Below are 12,437 nucleotides of genomic sequence, written 5' to 3'. Positions count from 1 at the left end.
TTAATAAACCTTCTAAAGGGTAATGCACTAGGTGGGTGGGTGCGCCCGTGTTTGCTTGTTGTTTTCAGTGTTTCCAGACTACCCTGGCTGAAGTGTTTTTCCTGGGTTGTCGTGTCCAAAGCTCCAGAAACAGCTGCAAGATCCCAGCAGAGGTGGACAAGAGATTACACCACTCTGAGCGCAGGGAACTGGTGTTTTGCACCAAACTTTTATGTGCTGGAACTGTGGACTTAAAACACATAAGAATTACCCATCCCCCAAAATCTAGTTCCTATTATTATAATTACAAGGACTTTTTCAGTATTATTTTGATGGCAGTTGTAAATGCTAACTACGAGTACATCTATCTGGATATTGGGAAAATGGCCATAATTCACATGCAGGTGGAATAGATCAGACCGAATTTTATAAAAGGTTGATAAATGGAACTCTAAACTTGCCCAACTGTGAGAACATTAAAAACCTTAACTTTGTCTTCATAGCAGATGACGCCTTTGCGCTCTCAGAAAATGTTTTGAAGCCATTCCCTTTGCACAACCTCACAAAGGAGCAACAAATATACAATTAACACATTATACTGGCGCAAAGAGGGCAGAATAGAGGACCCACTGATTTCACAGAGAATAGTGATAATAATAATATTGATAATACTATCAAATAAAAAGGACTATTGGCTATTGGCAAAGTCCATAGGTTAGCCTAAATAAAAAGTCCATACAATGAACATCCATGTAAAAAACAGTCCATGCACAGTCACTGGAGAGGCAGCTCTTGTGGCAAGCAAGAAGAAAGCACTTGTAATGTAACTTGCAGCATGAAAAGTTTGTAATGGACTAAGTGTAGCATGTAAAGTTTATTAGGCTGTAACACAAGCTATGTACTCACAAGCATGAATAGTATAGAGCGTGATCCATAATATAAATGTTGTCCATGGATGGGGGCCGTCAATCCAGTGGTGTGTTCAGGATGAGAATCTAGATGAAATGTATGGGTATTTTCCACTTAGATTTTTTAACTTGTTGTTCGATTTTCAGGAAAATTGAGCAACTTATCTCGGCCAACCAACATTGGTGGGATAATTTCTTAACACAGTATATCTCCTATAGGATTTCTCGTCGGGACCTTAGGGTTCTCTAAACTTGTCTGTTCTTACGCCCATCACTAGGGAAAGAATGGTGTCAGGTATCGGAATTTTGCACGCGTAAGTGGATGCAAATCATTATCCAACAACGAGATTTAAAATATGTAGAGGATACCTGCAAACTCAAGGAAACAATATCTTCCCTAGTCACTCTTATACCCCATTTGCCCTATTCATAGTTACGCACCTTACAAATACTCACTAAGAAAAAAGAAGACAAAGCACTTCAGACTAAACTTAGGAAAATCCGAAGGGATTTGGAGGACTATAATTTTGATCGAGTTTTCAATTGGAAAAGGGGTTGTTCTGCCACAAGTCCGGTCATTAACAAACAGCATGATTATGGTCATCCAACACCACTTATGGAGTGTTACACTCATCCTAGTAATTCTAAATCAAATCTTACAGCCATGCCCCATTTTGAATAGTAACAATCATAATAACAGCAATAAGAAAAAAAGAAGTTCACATAAAAGGGACCATTCAGAACCCGTTCTTAGGCCACACATACCCCTTCAGCCCAAATCTCAGCAAAAACTAAATAGAAATCACAAACCCATAACATCTACTACAAGCCCAGTTAAGACCAGTGCCATGGCCGCTCCGACCCTTGGTTCATGTTCAGTTTTATTACATGAGAACGGTCATGAAGAGGACATCACTCCCACTCAGCAGGGTACTCTCTATTCCCATACTTCACAGGAAGTGGGGGACACTTTTGGTCCCTCAACTTCTATAGGTCAACCTATTTTGGTACCCCATCTATTACAGATAGGCTCCATCAGAATTTAGGAAGGTTCCCTAGGACCACTGATGTACAGAGCCCAGTCACCAGTATGAGCCCTACAAGTACTCCTTTGAATGTTGCTATAGATTCTCAGAATTTTTTAGGTCTTCTCCCTCCGCCAACTCATGCCAAAAGAAAATTAGACGAAGGGGTAAGCGGGAGGTGAAACCTTTGAAACAGTAAAAATATTTAATTTGTCTTTCTATGTTCTATCAGAATCAGAAATGTAATTATTTCACAGAGGATTAAATTTTGCTCCATCATCGTCCCCTAATCCGTTCACGCTTTTTAAAGATCTCAATAGTTTCATCCGTCTCCTCACTTTGAAACGTCATTATAACATCAAAGCGTCCAAAAACATCAACAATCCAGTACAGCCAGTCTCTCCCATCTTAGAGACAGACTGTTGTTTAGACATTTATCCCATTGGACAGAAACTGCTAGAAGAATTATATATTAGTAATGAAGATGAGGATTTGGCTCTCTTCACTCAACATCCTTCCATGCCTCCACCAGTACAACATACTGCTTTTCGTCCTAAATCCAAATTCAACCCAGTGCAGTCAAAAGGCCCCTATCTACAAATGTTTTATCAGGTGGTGTTTTCTGGAATTAAAAACATGTGCACTCATAATAACCACAATAAAACATCTTCATCTAAACATACCAATCTAACTATAAATAGTAAAATTGCTGCGCTAAAATCGTATAAAATATGCACCAATATATACAATATAACAATGAATAAAATTCAATAGTAGGAAAGCTGCAGACACAAACAGATAGAAAACATATCTTCAAAGTGATTTTAAGAAAATGGTGTCGCGCTCATCCTTAAATCACAATACTAATGAGCAGGCTGATGAATGTAAAAAGGCGAGTCCCATTCACTAAATTGATGGAAGTTGTGAAGCAGGAAAGACCACCACCAAGCAGAATACCAGGGTACTCTTACCAGCTGCAAAGACCCCTGAGGGTCAAACCAAGCCCTGATAGAAATGCTGACACTGACAGGGAAGCATCAGACCGCTTCCAAAAGCCTCTTTCCGATACTCTTATACTTGGGTTCCCCCGTCTCTTCCTTCAAACACTCGGAAAATATAAGAGACAAATCCCCTCATGGTGTAGCATATTCAATAAATGTTTATTACAAACGAAAGAAAGCAGCTTACATTCTCCATGGATATGGCATCACACATCGCACATCAGTAGCGTGGGTTTCCAACCAACAAAATGGCAGCCGCGTCCCTCGTCTGCGCATGCGTCTCGGCGCCAGCCAATGCCGACGCGTTTCGTCATAGAGTGACATCGTCAGGGGTGTGGCTTGGCCCGAGATGCTCGCCAATAAATAGCAGAGGGAGGCGGGATAATCAGGCCTCATCCGGAAGTCCGCCCATCACAGGAACCTTCCAACAACCGGACGTAACCCTTAGCCCGGAAGTAGATGCCCCCGATGGGCACCATGAAAACCGGATATCACTCCCAGCTGTCTGCAGTCCATGTATCACCACGAAAGGCAGACAGATGCGAGCGAATAATAAAATAACCCGATTGCAACATATTACCATATAGCGGGCCATTTAAAACATTATCAAATAAACCAAAAGAATCCCAAATTAAATTAGGAATAATTCCTTTGGATTAAAAAGGCACAAAACTGGGAAGCAGCTCCATCTTGTGGCCAAGAAACCCATTACATCGCTACTTATAAAAAAGCAAGCAAAACACATATATTACATATTAAAAATTAATTAATATGTTAAAATTATAAAAATGACATCCCAATGGCCTAAGGCCTATATACAATAAATTAAGGTGCCTAAATAACCAGCACCCTCAATCATGATGTCATAATATTCAACCTAAAACCACAATGACTCCACAAATATTGATATTTTATAGAGGAACATATACCCAAATATTTTATAGAGGAACATATACACAAGGAGGTATTAAAAAGAAATGTCAAAATTATATCCCAGGAGTGGGGGATGCTACGAGTTATTAATGAAAGCATTCAAGTCCCACTCAATGTTCAAACCGAAAGGGACATAGCACTTCATCATGTAAATCCAGGAGGTTTCAAGCTTAGAGACACCTCTAGTCTTGTTACCACCTCTCCAATTCGCCTCAAAGCGGTCAATCCCCAGAAACAGTGTACCACTAGGATCCCGATTATGACATAAGTCATAATGACGGGATACACTGTGTTTCGGGAACCCTTTAGCTATGTTCGCAACATGCTCTTGTAGGCGAACATGGAGCTGGCGAATGGTACGGCCTATATAATCCTTACCACAAGGACACCTTAATAGGTATACCACATGCGTAGTACAACAAGAGATGAACGGTCTTATTTTATGAGATTCCTGCGTAGATGATGATTGAAAGGAATCAACTCTTCTACCACCTGCAACGTTTATTTTACAAATGCTACACTTCCTGCAGGGATAATAACCTCCCCTCTCCTGGAAGAAAGAAACCCTTTTGGGTGGATTTTAAATGTTTGGCACTATCTGTAAACGCAATGGCGGTACCCCTCTGAACACCACCGAGGGTGCCTCAGGAAGAGAGGGGCCTAAAACGCTATCATTACGTAAAACTTGCCAATGTCTCCTAAGGATTTTCTTGACAGAGTAATGTTGGACCGAATACGAGGAAAAAAGTGCATGCTTAACCTTCGGTCTCGGTCTCAACAAATCGGACCTTTCTCTCTGGTCCGCTTTAGAAAAAGCTCTATCCAGCTCCTCCTGGCAGTATCCTTTCTCCAAGAATCGCTCGCAGAGGATCACAGACTCCTTGAGGAAATCACTCCTCGTTGAGCAATTCCGCTTCAACCTAAGGAATTGACTGACAGGAACGGACCTCAACCATGCCGCATGATGGCAGCTGGTTGTCTCAATAAATCCGTTCCTGTCAGTCTCCTTAAAGAAGGTCGAAGTGACCAAACGCCCCTCCAGAACTCTTATTATGAGGTCCAGAAAGTGTATCTCAGACCTACTGGACTCAAATTGCAGGGAGATACCCCTATCGTTGGTATTAAGGGTGGACATAAAATGGCTCAAGGAGTCGGAATCTCCATCCCATAGGAGGAGGATGTCATCGATGTACCTGCGCCATAGGACCAACCCCGGCACAGGAACATCACCGACGACATCCTACTCCCATCTGGCCATAAATAGATTCGCCATGCTGGGAGCGAATTTCACGCCCATAGCAACACCATGACATTGCCGGTAGTAGATATTATCGTACCAGAAATAATTGTGTTGCATGGCGAAATCTAATAGGGACAACAAAAACTCCCTCTGAAAGCTCAGCAGGGTATCCCGTCTCAGATAGTGGGCAACAGCCTTCGTACCATGATGGTGTGAAATGATAGTGTACAAAGATGACACATCCGCCGTTGCTAAGATGTAACTATCTTTCCACGTTATCTGGGCTAGTTCGTTGATTACCTGTGTAGAATCACGAAGGAAGGAAGGAGTCTTCAACACTAGGGGTTGCAAGAAACTATTGATGTATTTACCCACCCGGGAGGTGACAGAATCAATGCCACTGATGATAGGTCTCCCGGGTGGGTTCACCACATCTTTATGGATCTTCGGTAGGTAATACATTACTGGGATCCGAGGTGCTGAGGGGACCAAAAAGTCTCTTTCTTTCTCAGTCAACAATTTCTGCTGAAAGCCCCTATCTACCAACACTTGGAGTTCCTTCTTATAACTGAATGTGGGATTCTTAGGTAAGGGAACATAGGTGTTCCGATCCGACAATAGCCTTTTCATCTCATTGTCGTAGGCGGAGGCATCTAAGATCACGATGCCCCCCCCCCTTTATCCGCAGGGCGGACAATTATGTCCTTCCTTTCCCTAAGTGATTTTAATCCCTTTTGGAAATTAGTGGTAACCCTAGGTTTCTTTAGTACCAATTCGTCCAGATCCTTCGCCACCAGATCCCGGAATACAGACAACGAAGGTGCCAGGGGGCCCGGGGGGTTGAACGTGGAAGAATTACATAAAGAAGTGTTCCTCACCCCCTGTAATGTTCTGGTACCTTTGGGTACCCTAATTACTCTTTCATAAGTGTATGCGCCCCACCATTCTCTTTTGGTAAGGTGCGCATACACCTTTAAGACCGATGCTGTCATCACTGAGCGCCGGACTGGATGGCTATTTAGATCGCCGGCTCTCACTCACATGTGTTCGTTTAAACTGCTTTGTGCCTTGATGCTAACCTGTCTTGAAGCTCTCATGCTTGCAAGCATACTTCGCTGTCGGAACCACGCTGCGCTGATCCCTGTATCCCGCTACCGGATCATCCGCTCTTGCCGAACCTCTCCTCTGCAACCTTCGCCTGAAGCAAAACGCCTGTAGCTGAAAAAAGAACATGAGCTTCTTTTTGGGCTGATTACCAGCGTTTTTGATAGATGTCAATGCCTGCCTCCAAAAACGCCTGAAAAAAATGTCGTAAAAACACGCGAAAACGATACGCTCAAGTGTCAATGCAGTCTAAGGGGTTAGCTATCGGATCTATCGAATAACAGTCAATGGACTAAAAAGGTGGTACCCGAGCCTCGGGAAGCAGATACGAGGTTTTGTCTGTAATGCTGTCCTTTTTAGGCGCTGGACCCTGGGATCTGGACCCTTGGAATACCAAACCCCAAAGGCGCTCCGTGCAGGGTGCTCTACAGGTCCAAAGCCGTGGCCCCTCAAATATAGGGGACCCTGTCCTTGAAGGTCTTTAAGGCTAAGCTCACCGTGAGTAGTGAAGATTGGAAACTTGCTTTTTAGCAGTTTCCTGCGGCAGGACTGGTGAGTCCATGTTAAATATTTACACAGTAAACAAAGAACCTTTAATGGTTAAAGATTGCAAAAATGTAAATATTTTATGCACTGTTACCTTTATTAAGATTACAGAGACTTGTGCCAAGTGTATTATTGCTTGTATTCACATTGCAGCAGATTATGCAAAGTATGTTAAAACTTGCTTATACCATATGATTACACTGTGTTGTTTCTACCCTGAAGCTGATTAACTTGATTAAGGCCCCGTTTCCACTAGTGCGACTTGTTGCGCGTCTTGACACGTGTCAAGTCGCATGACAAGTCAAAACCCATTCATTTCAATCAGAACTGTTCCAACTGCTGCGACTCAAGACGCAGCGACTTCAGAAAAGCTTCTTGCACTACTTTGGGACGACTTCAGTGCGGTTTGTCCCTCATAGAAGGTAATGCAAGTCGGAACGAAGTCGCAGTACACGTTTTTGAACACAACTTCGTTGTGACTTCGTTGCGACTTGCACGGAAGTACAGTAAGCTTTTTTTTTTTTCATTTTGTTATGTTCCGCCCAAATCACATGATCTCTGCTCCTCCCAAACACATCACTTCCTATAGTTCATAGAGGAGAGTGTACTATAAGCATGCCTAGGCCTAGGAAGAACAAGCGTCAGGCGCATGACAATGAGGAGATCATACGTCTTGTCAGAGAGCGGCCAACAATTTATGACATTAGAGACCCCTTATACAAGGACCATGTGAGGAAGGAGAGAGCATGGCTGGAGATGGCTCGTATTTACTATGAGAATTGGGACTGTTTAACGGCTACAGAACGGTCAGAAAATTTAAGTGTTTCATATATGCAACTTATCACATTGCTGCTTGCACCCATATTCCCTGTACAGTACCGGTATTGTCTGTTTTTCAGTGCACTCCTTACAAACAAGATGGCGAAGTATTAAAGATTGCTACAACCGTCATCTACGAAAAATACGTGAAGGAAGGAGTGGTTCTGGGTCTTCAAGATCTGCCCCATATGCTCACGCCCAGGAGCTGGAATTTTTAAGACCGGTGTTGGAGATGTGAGAGTAAGTTGTCAGCAGTTGTATACTGTAGTTTACATATAAAATGTAGTAATATTAATACAATTAAAAATTAATTCATTAATTAACTGATGTTGGCACAATGAATCAACAAGGTGAATCTCCAGATGGATTTGACATTTCCACCAGCCAACCAAATGGCACTTTATTACAGATCAATGAGGCAGGATCACCTCCAACATGGCTGGTTCTTCCCAATGATAACCAACCTTCCAACCACGACATTAATCCTGGACTGACGAATTCTGGACCGACCGATGTTGGCACAATGAATCAACAAGGTGAATCTCCAGATGGATTTGACATTTCCACCAGCCAACCAAATGGCACTTTATTACAGATCAATGAGGCAGGATCACCTCCAACAAGGCTGGTTCTTCCCAATGATAACCAACCTTCCAACCACGACATTAATCCTGGACTGACGAATTCTGGATCGACCGATGTTGGCACAATGAATTTTGACATAAGCCTGCTACCAATCCTCTCTCAGCGGCTGCTGCAATGGCGTCTGCTGATGTTCCAGCGGCTGCTGCGTCTACGCATCTTTGACTAGAAATTGAGATATCGATTGCGTGCCACAGGCTGAAGTGCATAATTAAAGATCTATTTGCATATATGATGAAGATGTGCGCACCTGTGATGGCACCTCTGTTTTCATCCCATCCTCTCTCTTCTCCCCTTCTGATAGTCCTCTCTCCTCCCCTTCCACTTCATGTCCACCCTCTCCTTCTTCGGCCACTGACAGAATCAAAGTTCAGTAATTGATGGGAAGGCAGGAGTCAGTAGCAGAGGCGTCAAGCAGATAAACAATGCCAATATATCAGCACTGAGTAGCAAAAGCAGCAAGCTTACGCACAGTCTTTCCTGGGCAAACATACCATTGCGGATGGCTCCAATGAGCAGTCACAGTCCCAGGAATCACCTCCCGTCATGAGTCAAACCCACTACTGACTATATTAAAATATTGTAATTAAAAAAAAAAAATTAATTCATTATATTTCAGAACCCAAGCAAGATGGCAAGACTGCTCACGTGGTTTGGCACCAGAAGAGGGGTCACAGGAGGCGGCAGCAGCGGAGGAGGATGAGGAGGGATTTCAAGACCTTGGTGACCGTGAGGAATCTGAGGGAACAATGTCCAGACCAATGTCGAGGAATGATTCTCCAGCTGCGGTGGAGGCTGAACCGGGGCCTAGTCATGAGCAAAGGCCTTCTCGAAGGTCTTCTTCAAGGGCGAGTGCTAGGGGTGGGAAACCCATGGAGCAGGTTTTGAAGGTGGTCAAAGAGATGAACACCAGAATGAATGAAAGCATGTGTGACACAGCTTTTATGACAGTCCTCTTAGGGATGTGTAAAAAGGTCCCCCCAGAGAGCAAATATGCGCTCAGGGTGGCTTTAATGTCAACCGTGCAATCTTTTGTGGTTGGGGAGCCAACAACAAGTTCAGCAGCCTGTATGGAAACCCCCCCCCCCCACCACCACACATATCCCCCTTATCACCAGTACCCACCACCACCAAGTTCACTGTATGGGCCGCCAATAAACCGGCCATACTATGATGAGTATGGAAACATGCTGAATCCCTCCAGGCCCCGCATGTTGCACCCAATACCACCCCCTATTGCCTCCACCCTTGGCACACCAAGACCTTACCAACCTGCACCCACTCAGGTTACGCCTTTTCCGGAAAGGCAATACTGTCAGGGAGCATCAACAGATTACCCTGGCCCATCTGGCCCATCGACTAGTTCACGTTGTGGGTCGACTGACCAAATAACATACCAGGAGTTGTAGTTTTTTTTTTTTTTTTGGTGTTGTTATTTGGCAAAAATCACAACAGTTTGGTCTTTTTCCTGTCCAAAAAAGGAAATTTGTTTATTGTTTTACCTGTTAATTTATGTTTTTTGTTGTTTTGGTGCTGGAATAACCAAAACATTTGTAATCTTTATTATTGTAAAGAAAGTTTATTTTTTGATAATTTTATGAAAAAAAAAAGAAAATTAAAAAATACTCTTGTTACATACTCTGTTTTTTTTTTTTTGTTCTTGTATAGTACTTTAATTAATGTCTGTTATGCTATATACATATGTGGCAGTGGAAAAAAAGTGTTTGGCCCTGGTTTGGGCACTTAAAAAGTTGAACCCTTATTTGTACGGACAGGAATTTTCCTTAGTCACCGACCACAACCCATTGGTCTGGCTTAACCATATCTCAATGGCAGGTTGCTGCGGTGGAGCTTAGCTCTGCAACCTTTCCTTCCTGCGGCTTTCTATGCCCAGAGCATTTGTGGTCTATCGCCTGTCGTCAGTGAATGCTGCTATTGGAAATTTTCTGGCCCCTTCCATGTGGGTGAATTATAATTTTGCATGGTACATGCGATGCTCCATTTTCTGTTCATTTGGCCAATCATTTAAGTCATTTTCAGAACATTTGGTTCTGTCCTTTCTTGAGTTTTTGATGCTGCATTCATATTTTATTTTCGTACATCACGGGACACAGAGCCATAATCATAACATATGGTTTATATAGGCCACCTATAGGTGAAGGACACTGGTAAACAATCAGAATTGATGACCCCCTATATAATCCCTCCCACACAGGAAGTATCTCAGTTTTTTCGCCAGTGTCTAAAAGGTGAAGTTCGCTGTGGAAAGGAGCTGCACATGTTTGTTATGTTTCAAAGAAGAAAAAAGAAGATTATGCTATGATACCCCAATCAAAGTTCATTGAATCTAAGGCTCCATTCACACCTGGGTGTTTTTGAGCGTTTTTCTGCTCCAAAAACATAAAAAAAAATAAACCACTCCAAAACGCCCAACAAGTAAAACCCCCCCTGTTCACATCTGAGCGTCAGATCTAAGAATACCAGTTCGCTAGGATCAATGACCGATGTGAAGGATAGTCCCAATGAATTGGCATTGCAATGTTCCACAAAAGCCCTAAAGGTCACTGGGCCACCACTCCAAATGAGAATGACATCATCAATATATCGTCCATAGAAGACGATATATTGAGCAAAGGGGTTGTTATTCCAAATGTGGCGCTCTTCCCACAAGCCCATGGTTAAGTTGGCATATACCGGAGCAAAATTGGCTCCCATGGCGGTACCCTTAATCTGTAGATAGAACTGGTTCAGGAATGAAAAATAATTATGACGCAGGCAGAACTCAATACAGTCCACAATAAATATGGACTGTAAAGAGTTAAATGTTAAATGAGCCAGAATGACTCAGAAAGTGTGTAGTGGCCTGAAGTCCCACTTCATGTGGTATTGACGTGTATAATGACGTAACGTCAAGGGAGGCCCACATATAATCATCCTCCCATGTGTAGGACTTAAGGGCTTCCAAAACTTGTGAAGAATCTCTAATGTAAGAGGGTAGTTCGCACACTAAAGGTTGGAGGAAGAAGTCTAGATATTTAGCGATGCCACTCGTGAAACTATTCGTACTCGCCACGATAGGTCTCCCTGGTGGCTGTATCAAGGATTTATGTACCTTTGGCAGGTGGTAGAAATATGGAGTACTGACTTCTCTTGGGAGTAAAAATTTTTTCACCTTATCATTGATGACTCCTTGGTGTCACGCTCTCTCAACCAGTTACATAGTTACATAGTTACATAGTTGGTGAGGTTGAATAAAGACAAAAGTCCATCCAGTTCAACCTGTGTAGATGTGTGTGGCTGTAATCATCTTGCATACCCCTGAATGTTCTGATCCTTGAGATGTACGTCTAAGAGTCTTTTGAAAGCCACCATACTACCCGCAGAAACCACCTCATGTGGTAGAGAATTCCACAATCTTGTAGCCCTAACAGTAAAGAACCCCCCACGTTGCCTGAGGTTAAAACGCTTCTCCTCTAATCGCATTGTATGCCCCCGAGTTCTCATGCAATCCCTTAGACTGAACAGCTTTTTTTCTAAGCCTAGATCCCCATTTAGATATTTAAAAATTGCTATCATGTCCCCCCTCAGACGTCTCTTCTCCAGGGAGAATAAATCAAGCGATTGCAGACGCTCCTCATAATCAAGGTCCTCCAATCCCCTAATTAGTTTAGTTGCCCTTCTCTGGACTCTCTCCAGCTCCAACACATCCCTTCTGAGGACTGGTGACCAGAACTGGACCGAATACTCCAGATGAGGTCGGACTAGAGTTTTATAAAGTGGAAGGATTATAGTCTTATCTCTTGAATACATCCCTTTCTTTATGCATGCTAATATTCTGCTAGCCTTGGCAGCTGCCGCTTGACATTGCATGCTGTTGCCTAGTCTATCATCAACCAAGACTCCCAGATCCTTCTCCATTTTTGATTCTCCCAAGGGTTCCCCTCCTAACGTGTATTGTGCTTTTATGTTTCTAGTCCCCAAGTGTAAAACCTTACATTTCTCCACGTTAAACCTCATTTGCCATGTCTTTGCCCACTCCGTTATTTTGTCCAGGTCATTCTGTAGGATATCTGCTTCATGCTGTGCTGTTATTGCCCTGCCTAATTTTGTGTCATCTGCAAAAACTGATATTGAACTACTGATCCCGTCCTCAATGCTGTTTATGAATAAATTGAACAAGGTTGGTCCTAGGACTGAGCCTTGGGGGACCCCGCTTACTACCTCAGACCAGTCTGAGTAC

At 43.0% G+C, this 12,437-nt stretch overlaps 1 protein-coding gene across 1 annotated transcript in view; it reads left to right on the top strand.

Annotated features, from left to right (window-relative positions):
- The window catches only part of LOC309567170 (uncharacterized protein), a 563,610-nt gene extending 552,149 nt beyond the window's left edge, over positions 1-11,461 (top strand). The window contains exon 9 of the mRNA XM_082272529.1: positions 11,420-11,461. The gene's annotated coding sequence lies outside the window, so the exon portion shown is untranslated. The remainder of the gene's footprint in view (positions 1-11,419) is intronic.
- The last annotated feature ends 976 nt before the right edge of the window (positions 11,462-12,437 follow it).

This window comes from Pelophylax lessonae (genome assembly GCF_965119305.1).
Source record: "Pelophylax lessonae genome assembly, chromosome: 11".
Taxonomy (NCBI): Eukaryota; Metazoa; Chordata; class Amphibia; order Anura; family Ranidae; genus Pelophylax; species Pelophylax lessonae.
Note: the sequence above shows the minus strand (reverse complement) of the source record. Positions and strands in the feature narration are given on the sequence as shown.